Source organism: Patagioenas fasciata, chromosome 16 (assembly GCF_037038585.1).
Source record: "Patagioenas fasciata isolate bPatFas1 chromosome 16, bPatFas1.hap1, whole genome shotgun sequence".
Lineage (NCBI taxonomy): Eukaryota > Metazoa > Chordata > Aves > Columbiformes > Columbidae > Patagioenas > Patagioenas fasciata.
Window position 1 is genome coordinate 544,675 of NC_092535.1, and position 12,516 is coordinate 557,190.

Below are 12,516 nucleotides of genomic sequence, written 5' to 3' on the forward strand. Positions count from 1 at the left end.
AAGACAATCTCTCATTCAGGAACCAATCGAAAGGCGGAGGGGGAAAGCCTCTGTTACCTTCAATACCCAGGTTTCGAACACTCGCTGTCCGGCAGCCAAAGGAACGATTCCTGCACACCCCAGCCAGGCATCGGAACAAACCTGTTTGGTGGCCCAGCCCTCCTATCACCCTATAACTCCTGAACAGCCACCTCCAGCAGCCACCTTTTCTGCTTGAGCTGGGGACATTCTCCCTGCTCCCATTCTCCCAAACAGTATTGTTCCCACACAACATGATTCGAAGAGGAGAGTTTACAGGTCATGGAAGGAGAGCTGGCCTCTTGGGAAGAACATCAGGCTGTTGTCAGAGGGTGTAGGGCGGCAACTAGGAAAGCTGAGGCCTCCTTAGAACTGAACCTGGCGAGAGGGGTCAAGGACAACAGGAAGAGCTTTTTCCAATACGTGGCAGATAAAACTAACACCAAAGGCAACGAAGGCCCACTGATGAACGAGGTGGGTGCCCTGGTGACAGAAGATACAGAGAAGGCAGAGTTACCAAATGCTTCTCTGTCTGCTCTGCCGGGGCTGTGCTGAGGATCCCGCACCGCTGAGGCCCCAGAGGCAGTCAGGACAATGGAGGAGTTCGCCTGGGTTGATGAGGACTGGGTAAGGGAGCAGTTGGGCAATCTGGACACCCATAAATCCATGGGTCTGATGGGATGCACCCGCGGGTGCTGAGGGAGCTGGCTGAGGTCATTGCTGGACCACTCTCCACCATCTTTGCCAAGTCTTGGGAAACGGGAGAGGTGCCTGAGGACTGGAGGAAAGCAAATGTCACTGCAGTCTGCAAAAAGGGCAGGAAGGAGGACCCGGGGAACTCCAGACCAGTCAGCAGTCAACATGGCTTCACCAAGGGGAAGTCGTGCTTGACCAACCTCATTGACTTTTATGAGGACACAACAAGATGGATGGATGATGGCAGAGCGGTGGACGTGGTCTACCTTGACCTGAGTGAGGCATTGGACACAGTCTGCACAGCATCCTCACAGCTGAACTGACGAGTGTGGTCTGGATGAGCGGGCAGTGAGGTGAGTGTGGTCTGGATGAGCGGGCAGTGAGGTGACTGCGAACTGGCTGAAGGGAAGAAGCCAGAGAGTCGTGGTCAATGGGCAGAGTCCAGTTGAGGCCTGGATCCAGTGCAGGGCCTCAGGGGTCAGTGCTGGGGCCGGGATTATTCAATATACTCATCAATGACTTGGACGAGGGAATAGAGTGACTGTCAGCAAGTTTGCTGGTGACACCAAGCTGTGTCAACATAACACAGTACACATGACACATTCTACTGAAGCTTCCCAGACTCTGAACCACCTTCCCTCCTACAGTTGGCGTTGCTTGCACTACACCTACAGAAACAAAAGGGGCACTTCATGGTCCGACCGCACGAGCTTTATCTAACAGCAGGTGGTTCTCACAGGCAGAACAATGCTAAAATCAAGCAACCGTGGACCCCATCTCCCTCCTTAGATACTATTTTTCCACATGTGTCCCAGTATCTGAGCTTTCATAAATATAAACACAGCAATTCCATTTTCATCTAAATCATTCATAAGAAAAACAAGCGTAATGAATGATTTTGGCATTTTTTTTCCTATCTTGGTGATATTAAAATAGGCTAAGATGCATGTTTTCAGTGACAACACTTGAATCCTCAGATTAAAGATTAATAATGTAGCACCGACGCTGACGAATGCATGATTCATGAGACACACAAACGGCGAGTTCTATTTAAAGCTTTGTATGGCCATGAATAGAACACTGAGACGTATACACCGGAAGGCAAAAAGCAAAAGGTGTGATTTGCTAGAGAAAAACCTGCCTGCGTATGGATGTGAAATCATGTTTTGCACCAGAAAATGTCTGTGCAGCTCATATATTAACAAAACAGCTGTCAAGCTCCCAAGAGATGGAAGAAATAGATAAAATCAAAGGCGGAACTTCAACACTTCTAAATTATCTGCAGTATTTTTGTTTAAGTTTATTACAAGCAGGAAGCCTTCCCAGAATCCAGAGGCATGTGGCACCTGCACCAGGAGCTTCCACACCCAACACTTCCCTTCTGCACTTCTTGCAGAGCTACAGAAACGAGGCCCACGAGCTCTCTTGCTGAAACTCACAGTGAGATCCTAATTAAAAAAACCACTATAAAATTAGTGTTTAACTAACTAAAGTACTGGAGTACTATCCATTCTACCTTCATGACCACATGAATATACAATTTCTCCAGCACAGGGTATCTAGAGCAGACGATTAGAAATGTAATAGCATTTAGACACCACAAGTTCCACTAACCAAATCACCACCCTACACAATATGGTTTCCACACCATTTGCTTTAGTGTCATTGCTTTAGTGTCATTGCTTGCGGTTTGTTTTCACCCCTTCAATAGATGTGGAATGCTCAATAATATCTAAAATTTATAGTCAACTAAATTGTGTTTCTGAGCCACCTTTTTACAACAGAGTAGTGAATCAACCTGTGAAACTGTTTACAAAGGGCTTTTTGTTAAGTTTATTGAGTTTATTAACTGCTTCAGTCCTGTGCCTACTAAGAGTCAAGGAACCCTCACCAGATTTAAACTTGAATAAAATCATCTTCACAATATACCAAACACATTTGTAAGTCACCAGATGAGCAATTTTAATTGCTGCTGCTTCTGAATGCAAATTTTACGTGGGACTTGAAATAAAGTTTCAAATTAACAATATTTTAACTGAAAATCTTTCCTTCATCAGAAATGTTATCTTTCAACCTGCCATTTCTGACTAACAAAGAATTTCCCCTTTCTCAGCTGTTGTTTTGTTTTTGTAAATGATCTTATTCTAATCACAGTTACTCAACTACCTTGAAGTCAGTTCCCTGCTCGTCACATCACCTTACTGATTCACATTAGTGAGGAGCTCACAACTACAAACCACCACCCACAAGAAAGTTTCGGGAGCCTTTGTGAAAAGCACCATTCAAACACAAGGGCTGAAAACTTGTTAAAATGGCTAAACAGGTTCAATTTAGTGACAAGATACGTTTATAGGCAAAGAAAATCCATTAAGGATTGTTAATTGCAACAGCGTAGGCACAGCACAACTTGCAGAACTCGCTGAGCCAGAGGGCTCCTCAAGAGCAACCTCTGCATGTGTGTTCTCACACCCGTGCGGGCCGCCCCTGGCTGCAGGCAGAGATACGGCACCGGGCTTTACCGATAGACAAAGGGGCAGTGTCGGGAGGATGGAGCCAGGCTCTTCTCGGTGACAACCAGTGACAGGACAAGGGGCAATGGGTGCAAACTGGAACACAAGAAGTTCCATCTAAATTTGAGAAGAAACTTCTTCCCGGTGAGGGTGTCAGAGCCTGGCCCAGGCTGCCCAGGGAGGTTCTGTAGTCTCCTTCTGTGCAGACATTCAAACCCGCCTGGACCCCTTCCTGTGGAACCTCAGCTGGGTGTTCCTGCTCCATGGGGGATTGCACTGGATGAGCTTTCCAGGGCCCTTCAACCCCTGACACCCTGGGATTCTGTGACACCTTGCTGTGAGGATGACAGCGCTGGACTGGACCAGAGTGTTATTTATCTTCAGTGTCCCCCGTGTTTTTTCTACTTCTGAGATTCCCAAACAGAAAGTTTTAAAGTAGACCAATGAAATACATGACAAGTTATCTTCTAATACATGTTGAAACAAAGTGAGCTACTCTGTTCAAATTCTGTTTGACCACCTTCGGTATACACACAATAGTACTGCTGATAAAACCACTCCAAAATAGGAAGTCTTGAAACAGTTATGCAACATAATTGCCCTATTTAGTAAGGCAGAAATGATTAATGTTCCTCTCTATCCCCAACTACACCAATATGAGCACAGCATAGCACAGTAGCTGCTCTCCTAGCTACCTCTCTTCTTTTACCATCATTTACATAGACCCACTACGTCAACGCTGTTACACCAGACAAGTTACTCCAAAGAAAAGGCAAATGAAGGTACTCAAGCGTAAGTCTACACCTCGACATACCACAACAACTCACAGTGAACTATACTGTACTGAAAGTGATTTTTATCTCACCCTTATATTTTCCACAACTTGCGCATCAACGATAGGATTACTGTAACGTAGTGATCAAACCCTACTTCAGAAATAAAATGACGAGTTCATATATGCAGCAAATAGTTTCACCTTGGAACTCTATTTAAGGCTCCTACCACAAAGAATGGCTGACTTCTTCAGTGGTTTCCACTTCAAGTACAATAACTTTGCTATCAGTGGTTTCTACAGATCACATTCTGACACAGGAAAGAGGATAATATAAGAACACATTCAACGTTTTTTCCTCAACAAGAGATAATGTAATGGAACAAGTAAGCTTGGACCATTTCCTTCAGGACACGACAACACTAGAGATACGTTTAAGCAAGAGAAGCCTGACAGTTACTGTAGGAGCAAGTGAAATAACTCCTGCCCAGACCGAGCAGCAGCGACCGAACCTGGGCCAAAGTTCAGACGAATCGCTTCTCGCTGCTGCTCTTCCCTTCTGCGGCAGCCGAACACAACCAACAACTGCAACGCTGCTGCTCCAGGTCAGAACTGTTCCGCAGGCAGCCTGACATCACTCGGAAGCCAACGAAGTCTAATTCATACAGGAAAATATTCTTGCTCGCCCTTTTTTTTCTCCCCAGAGATGATGATTCATTTCTTCTGATTGATTCCTCTACTGGAAACATTTCCTCAGCTTGTCAGAGCAGTGAAGTGCTGGATTACACAATGCAACGTTCTGGGAAGCTGACACACACTCAAACATTTCATTATAATGGACTTGGACTTAACAAGCTTAGTTTGTGTTGTGCAAAATAAATCAAAACTAGACAGCTCATTTTCTCCTAGGGGATAGGAAGGAATAGGAGAAATCAAGAGTATAGAAAATGGCATCTTGTGGTTCCACATTTATAAATCCTGATCTGCAGACTGGATTAGCTAATTCCGAGACGATCTCACCAGTGAAAGAGAAGTGTGAGCAACTGCCAGACGAATTGAACCACCAAGACAAATGCACAGAGTGGATACTTTGACTTCTGGAAGGTATGTAAAAGAGACCAGACATTTGAGAGCCTTTTAACTGTCTTTACCCATGAAGCTTTCGACTTTTATTTCAGGCTTTTTTAGTGTGTTTTGTTGTTTGGGCTTGGTTAAAAAAGGTTAAGCTACTCTGGTAGACCAGTAAATGGTACCAGTGCCTCTTTTGTAAGGCATCTTTACAATTAACATTTAAGACACCACAATGTTCCTGCTCACCAAATTACCCACAACTTTAATTTTTACGTTCCTGCTATTCCTATCACTACATTGATTTTGGCCTTGGCTAGTCTTAAACGGACCTTCCTTGATATTATTAGAAGCCCGAAAATAAGCAAGCACTATAAAGCAAAGACGTTGACTCTAATCAGGCGGTTCTGCCACACCCATCTGTGCCCCCACAGCCGCATTATCTCCACCCCACGTCAGGAAGGCGCAGCCAGAGATACCCTAAAATGGAGAAAGCACAACTAACTGAATTCGGTCAGAAACACAAACCTAAAATAACTCTTTCATAGCTAGAGGAGTTTCGTTAGCACAGAGCAGAAATACGTAAAATGTATCAAAAGACTCAAAATAATATAATAAGAACTTTGTAACAAAATTTGGTTACGCAGGTAACTGATAAATGGAGCAAGGCTTGGAGTGAGCTACCGCCAGTGCATCATACTGGTGGTGCTTTTATCTTCTGAAACTGGTGACACGAGTACTTTGACCTCACGCCACAAATCCCTGCACAGCTACAGACAGGGAGAAAGTCACAAGAACCATCCGAAACCAGATTAAGCCTTTCTCTAAAGCCACAGTAAATGCATCCATCGGCTAACATGCAAGTTTCTACTACCTGTAGTCATCCGATGGAAAGCGACTTAACACGTGAGCCTCTACTTTAATCTGTTGCATAACAGCTGATTAAAGAAAACTGAAGCTGTTAATAAGAAAAACATAAAATAGACTTTATCCGGAAGATTATGGGAGGAGTTAATCGAGACTACAACATTTTCCACAGTGCACTGCTGGAGTACTCGCTTAACAAAACCAGGACAAATCCCAGTTCAACAGCAGTGCCTGAAAGAAACGAAGAGACATCAAGATATGCATTAAGTATGCAAAAGAGTCTCCAGCATTCTTTACGGATGTGAAAAGAATATAATGAATCCTTCATTGCTTAGAGGGGAACATTTTTGTCTTGCTAGAGGACAGATTTCTAAAGAATGATATTTACATTTTCCTACAACCTGTAATTTTCTCATTTATCATTTGTCAGGGCCCAAAGTTCTTTTACTGCACATAGGATGTTTGCATATGTTTAATGATCCTTTTACCAAACAGAAGTCACAGTCTGAATGAGGAAATTAGTTAATATCACCGAAGTTGCTAATTTGACACCATAATATCACACTGAGAACAGCTACAGAACCTACAAGGTCTGTATCATAGCGAAGTTCCACTGGCTGCAGCTCTGTTCTCCAGCAGACGGCACTGAAAAGATAACACATGCAAATATGACATGCAGCGAAATTCAATAACATTTTTAAAAGATTGCTTTGATTCTGTACCAGACAAGTGTGACTAAAGACAGATAATTTGATAAAGATTTAGAGGCGCTAATTGGAACTCACTTATCTACACTCTTACAGCTGCCTCCGCTTTCATCAGCGTGCTGGGATTGGCAGCAGTCAGCAGAGAATCCAAGTGGATCACAGAGACCAACGCGTCACCGTATTTCTAGATGCACAGCAAGATCCCAAGACTTGCCCAATGAACTAGACGGCAGAGGACACATCGCGGTGCTGTCTTCAGATGCAATTACGCCTTTTCACCTTTCACCATGCACAATGAAGTCACTTTTTGTAAGGTAATTTGTTCTGCATGTATCACCTAAGAGCAGAATCATGTAAGTTTTCTCTACGCCTTTGAAGTGTTCTACATGCTCCCTCTGACAAAGAAAGGACGACATAAAGGAGCCAGATCCTCTACAAAGTCCTTCAAATGCAACACGGGGCAGGGAGTGAGCGGGAGGAAAAACATTTAACAACCTCGATGAGAACCAAAGGGTAAAGTATTTTAAACAGAATAACACACAAACCCAATGTGCATGGAATTTACCCAAAAATAAGGGTGATGGAAGGCAATTGCAAAGTGATTCATTTGCAACAGCAGGAGCCAGTAACTTCAGCATGATCTTCAGGCATTTATCAGTAATGGGTACTTCCTTTAACCTGATTAGTAGGATATGCATATATAGTGTATTTTTATTAAAAAGCAAGTTGCTAATTCTAAACATTACAGTCAGTGACATAGCCGTATCCTCACTCTTTCCCTCCCCAACAGCACAAGCTCCATGTTGGCTGCAAGACCGCACAGATGGTGAAAATCGGTGACGAATTCGAGTCAGTGCGTACTGAAGTTAGGGGAAGGAGGAAAAAACCACCAAACCAAAACACACACAAAACCACAAACACACAGAAAATACCACAGAGAAACGCTCTGGAACCACAGCATTACTGAGCAGCCACAAGCACTCCGAACTTGCCCCACCAAACTCGTTTGAACTCTTACTGATGAAGCTGACTATCTCAGCAGTGCAGGAACCATCTCACTAGGTTTTGCCCATTTTGCTCACCTAATTAGACCTGGTATAGCTTTATTTTTTATAATGCAAACCACAAGGAAATCACTTAACTCAAATACATCAGGATCACAAGAATGTGAACAGTTCCTCCAGAACGCCCTAAGCTGAGGTCTGAGCCAAAGAAAGCAAACAGCCCATTAGGTAATCCATCTAGTTCTGCAAAACTACAGCAAAAAATCCCAGATCCACTTGGATTCTGTCCGGTAGTTCATCAAACCCCCGCGCCACAAGAGAAAGCCGTTCTGACACAGCACAACGTGGAAACAGCCTGCACCTCACTTTGCTTCACACTTATATACAAGCCCAACTTCCTCCAATACTTAAGATATTTCCTCAGGTCCATAAGGTAATTTGGGTAAAGGAAACAACCTGAAGCAAGAACAAAGCCCTGAGTTTTCAAAGTATACGCATTTTTAAGTTTTACTTTTTTACCAACCAATATGCAGTTTTTCCACAACACACTAATATTATTTTCTGGATCAGGTTCAGTAATGTAAACTAGATGTCACGGCATTCGTCAGAAGTGATTTTAGGATTAAAGATATTTATTCCCCAGGTTACCTAAAAAGGGAAGACAAAAGATACTATACACAACCCATTTAAACACTCCTAGGAAAAAGTAAAGCTGCCCATTCATCCTCCTTACATCGGTCCGCTGCAAAGTCACTGGGGCTGCAGATACAGGACTTATTAGAAGAGAACAGACTTTCTTTTCCTTGCAATTGTTGGACAAGACACATAGAGACATTTAATACTACCTTGTTCACTCCCCACAAACTTAAATTCAGATGATCTTGTCATTACATTTAGAAAGAGAAGATCCATACACATAATTATGAATTTGACATACGATAATGACACCCCAATTGAACCATTGTTAAGAGTACCCACTACCCCAGGGATCAACAATTCCAGCCTTTCCCAAGGACTGCTGCCCATCTAAAGCCTTCAAACAAGGCAGGCAATTCAATTGCCTTCTTTTTAGGAACTTGAAATAAGGCACTGCCCATTTCTAAATGGGACATGTCCTTCCAGAGCAGTGAGACTTCATCCAATATTTATGTTATTTCTTGTGTGGTATTGATATTTACAGTTGTTACTCCATCACCATGAAGTTATTACCTTCACTAATACTCCATAAAACAGATTAAAAATAAAGCTGTCCTATTTACACTAATATTTAGCGTGTTTTCCTAAACATCTCTCATATTTCATTTCCCTAGCCCCCAAAAGCAACCAAAGCAATTAAGGTAAAATTGAGAAAGCTGATAAGATGGTTAGCTTAGTTTTTGAAAAGCACACTTAAACTTTCAAGTTTCACGTTTCAATGCAAGAATCAATCAAATTCAAGAGAGTATTGACTCTGGGGACTCTTGTAACATGTTTAATCAAAGCACCATCCTTACATACATTGGGTTTACTTCCACATAATGAGAAACTTGAGAAACACTGAACATTAGCAGGGATGAGCTACAGAAAAAATATCTTTATGTAGACTCATTAAAATTGTATTTGGAGAGGAGAGAGGGAAGGAGAGAGCGCTGTTACGCATGTAGCTAGCACTAGAACAATTAGTCCAGTTGCATCCTTTGGAGAACCCTTGATCCCACCATACCCTAGCGCAACAGTTCTCAGAGCACGGCCCGCCACGCTTCACATCTCACACGCCCTGAGCATAAAAGCTATTGCACTGCAGATTTATTTTGGAATCCAGCTGACACCAAACCCATTACGGGGCTTTTCACAACTACTGTCTGATGGCACTGGCTGTTAACAGCAAAGACAGTACTTACTGCCACGGTAAAAGTGAAGAAAAAACATCATATTTAAACCAGCAATTTCTGGTTTTAATCTAATGGACTTCACGTTAGTCATAGAAAAGCAAGAGCACATGTTCATGTGTTTGTAGGTTGGAGAAAGCAAGAGAGATGACACAGGCACTGTACCTCTGCACAGCTTTGCACCCACACGTAACGCTTTACAGGAAACAGATAAATAAGCTAATTAGAGACCTACCTACCCCTCCACAGCTCCAGCCCGCAGCGCTGCCGAGCGGCCCAGCACAGGACCGGCCCAGGACCAGCACAGCACCGGCCCAGCGCACGGCACCGCAGCGCAGCCGCCGCCTCACGCGTGACCTTGGGCACTCCCCGCCCCGCGGCGCGGTCCCACCTGCAGCTCCCGCCCCGCACAGCCGGCATTCACCTCCTGGGTGGCACCGCAGGCCGCTCCGCGCCAGCGAGGCTGCGGCGGGGGCGGGAGCAGGGGCTTCCTCACAGCTGCTGAGAATCTCCCCGACACTGATTCATCCTCCCGCCCGCGGAGGGGATGTCCCCGCACACCTTCCCCATTTTCCTACTGCACGGGTTAAACCGGAGGAGAAGCCGGCAGCTCCGGCTCGCCCGCCCCAAGCACACGGAGCAGCCGGGGGAGCCGAGCCCTCCGCGCCTCCCGCCCCCACAGCCAGAGCCCTCCCGGCGGCCCCACGGAGGCGGCGATACTCACAGCACCCGCCCGGCGGAGACCCACAGGTGGCCCGGAGCCGCCGGCGATCCGCGGCTGAGGCGCCCCCGCCCGGGCGGCGAGCGGCGGGGACGGCCGGGAACACCCAGGGGGGGACGGCCAGGGGGGGACGGCCAGGGGGGGACGGCCAGCCGAGGCGGGCTCCGCTCGCGCCCCCCGCGTCCCTCCCGCCCCGCTCCGCCCGGCTCACGACGGCCAATGCGGCAGCAGCGGCTGCAGTTGAACCATCTGCTGCGAGCCAGGCGCCTCCTCCCGGCGCTGCCGCGGCTCCCGGGGCTCCCGCCCGAGCGCCCGCCGGGGAGGTGTGGAGCCGGCAGGAAGCCCCGTGCCCCTGCCGGGAGCCCCGTGCCCCCGCCGCTGCCCGCCTCCCGCTCACCTCGCGAGTGTCGCCCCTCCCCGGGGCTGGCGGCCCCTTCCCGCCCCGCGGCCCCCGCCCGCCTTGCTGCTCGCTTGGTATGTGACCTTGGGCAATTTGGTGAACTTGGCTGTGTATCGTTCTTTCATCTGTGAGATCCGGGATGGTCGTGCTTAAAGAAGTGCACTTGATTAGTAGTAATAGTTTGTGAATTTATGTAGCTATAGAGATAAACTGGTAAATAACATCTCTGAATACAGGCGTCCAGTCGTTATCCATCATAACAGTATTTCTTCCTCCCTCATTCTAAGTGGCATAGACTTTGCAGTCTATAGTCCTTAAAACGAAGTTAAAAACTAGGCAGTATTTTTTGTGAAATATCACAGCAAACATCTTAAAATCGTCACAGATCCTGTGTGAAAGTATTTTAGAGAACAAGCCAATTTTCCTAGTAGGTCAAACAGTGCGGTAACTGCGCAGAGGTAAAGCTGCAAGTGATTATAGTTCAGGAGACCAAGGACAAGGAGAATGAACGATTTTCCACAGAGTTCATGATAAAGAGCACTGTGTGCCTGAAGAGCTTTATGTTTTCTTCGTGAAAAAATATTCCAATGCCTAATTATAAGAGTTCAATGGGACCAGGGTCTGGTACCTCAAGAAAACTATTCAAAAAGCATTTTGGTGTGGTTTGCGTGTGCAGCAGGTGTTCAGCACGGCAGTCAGCTCAGAAACAACAGCTCTTGCCAACCCCACACTACGTGTTTGCACTAAGAATTTGGGGTTTACTGGGTGCTTTCAAGTCACTTCCAACAAGAGATTGTGTGTGCATGTTACATATAGTCACCCTGTAACTTTCTTCCCATATCTTTTCTATATGTGAAGTTGGGCAAAATATGATCTATTGGACTGGTGCTTTCAGTAGAGTTAAAATATTGATATGCATTAGCTGCAATAATCAAATTTTTTAAATCCCTAATGCCCTAAAAGATCCATTAGCCTTAATCAGTCCAACACATCTGATTGTGATTGTCAGCTGCCGTTTTCCAAATAAAGATATATCAGGTTACCATAATGGCATCAGTAATTAAACACTAGCATGAATGCAAAACAAACCCTAAGATCCAAATAGCGCGAACTTGGGACACTGATTTACTTCTCTGAAGTGAACCAGCCAAAACCAGACAGTGGAACCTGGGGTGTGAATACAAAGACTGAACTTTAAGCCCCCCCCCCCCCCTTTTTTTTTCCATGTGAAATACATCGAATTCCCAATGGAAGAAAACCCAAAAACCTCAGGACTGAATAAAGTAATCAGAAACATGCCTTAGAGCCTCACTCATAAAGAAGCTGCTTTGTTACAGAGACAAAGCAGATTTGTGGGAATGTTGCCACTTTCTATAAACTGTCGAAAGCTGGGGTTGTTTGATTTTGGTTACGTGCCAGTCATGACTCAGGAGCTGCTACGAAAATTAAAGTGCTATTTGGAATGTTGGAAGACCTAGCCTAGGTTTAGGTTGTGCAGGATATTTACCTGAACAAGCACATCAGTCTCAGAAGGCGCAGAACTGAAACCAGCTGGAACGGCACTCAGGTGCCCACACTACTGAGAAAGCGAAAGCGTGAATGGGCAGTGCCAACCACTGAAATGGCAGGGAATGGTGAAATGGTGTGTTCCTGCCCACGGGGCCCTGTCTTCTGCTGACTAACGGCTGTAAAGGGAAATAACTCTATCAACAACACATACAAGTACATACAGAAACAGCTGGCTAAACTTCAGATGATAAGGCAGTTGTTTATTTGACTCCAAGATTAGTCTTTCTGTGTAAAGACAGCTATCAAAACGGTGAGTTTTCACATGTTCTTCGATAGCTGTGGTAATTGGTAACTGCAGTCTCACGTTTCCTATCCT

The 12,516-nt window shown here is 45.4% G+C and overlaps 1 protein-coding gene across 6 annotated transcripts in view; it reads right to left on the reverse strand.

The window, feature by feature from the left end:
- SULF2 (sulfatase 2) overlaps positions 1 to 10,379 on the reverse strand; it is a 98,516-nt gene extending 88,137 nt beyond the window's left edge. For 3 of the 6 annotated variants that reach the window (XM_071815466.1, XM_065849654.2, XM_071815465.1), the window contains exon 1: positions 10,235 to 10,352. The gene's annotated coding sequence lies outside the window, so the exon portion shown is untranslated. Of the gene's footprint in view, positions 1 to 9,745; positions 9,766 to 9,934; positions 10,128 to 10,234 lie in introns of those variants that run through there. The other 3 variants (XM_065849655.2, XM_065849657.2, XM_071815462.1) reach the window with 3 other exon arrangements.
- Positions 10,380 to 12,516: the final 2,137 nt, after the last annotated feature.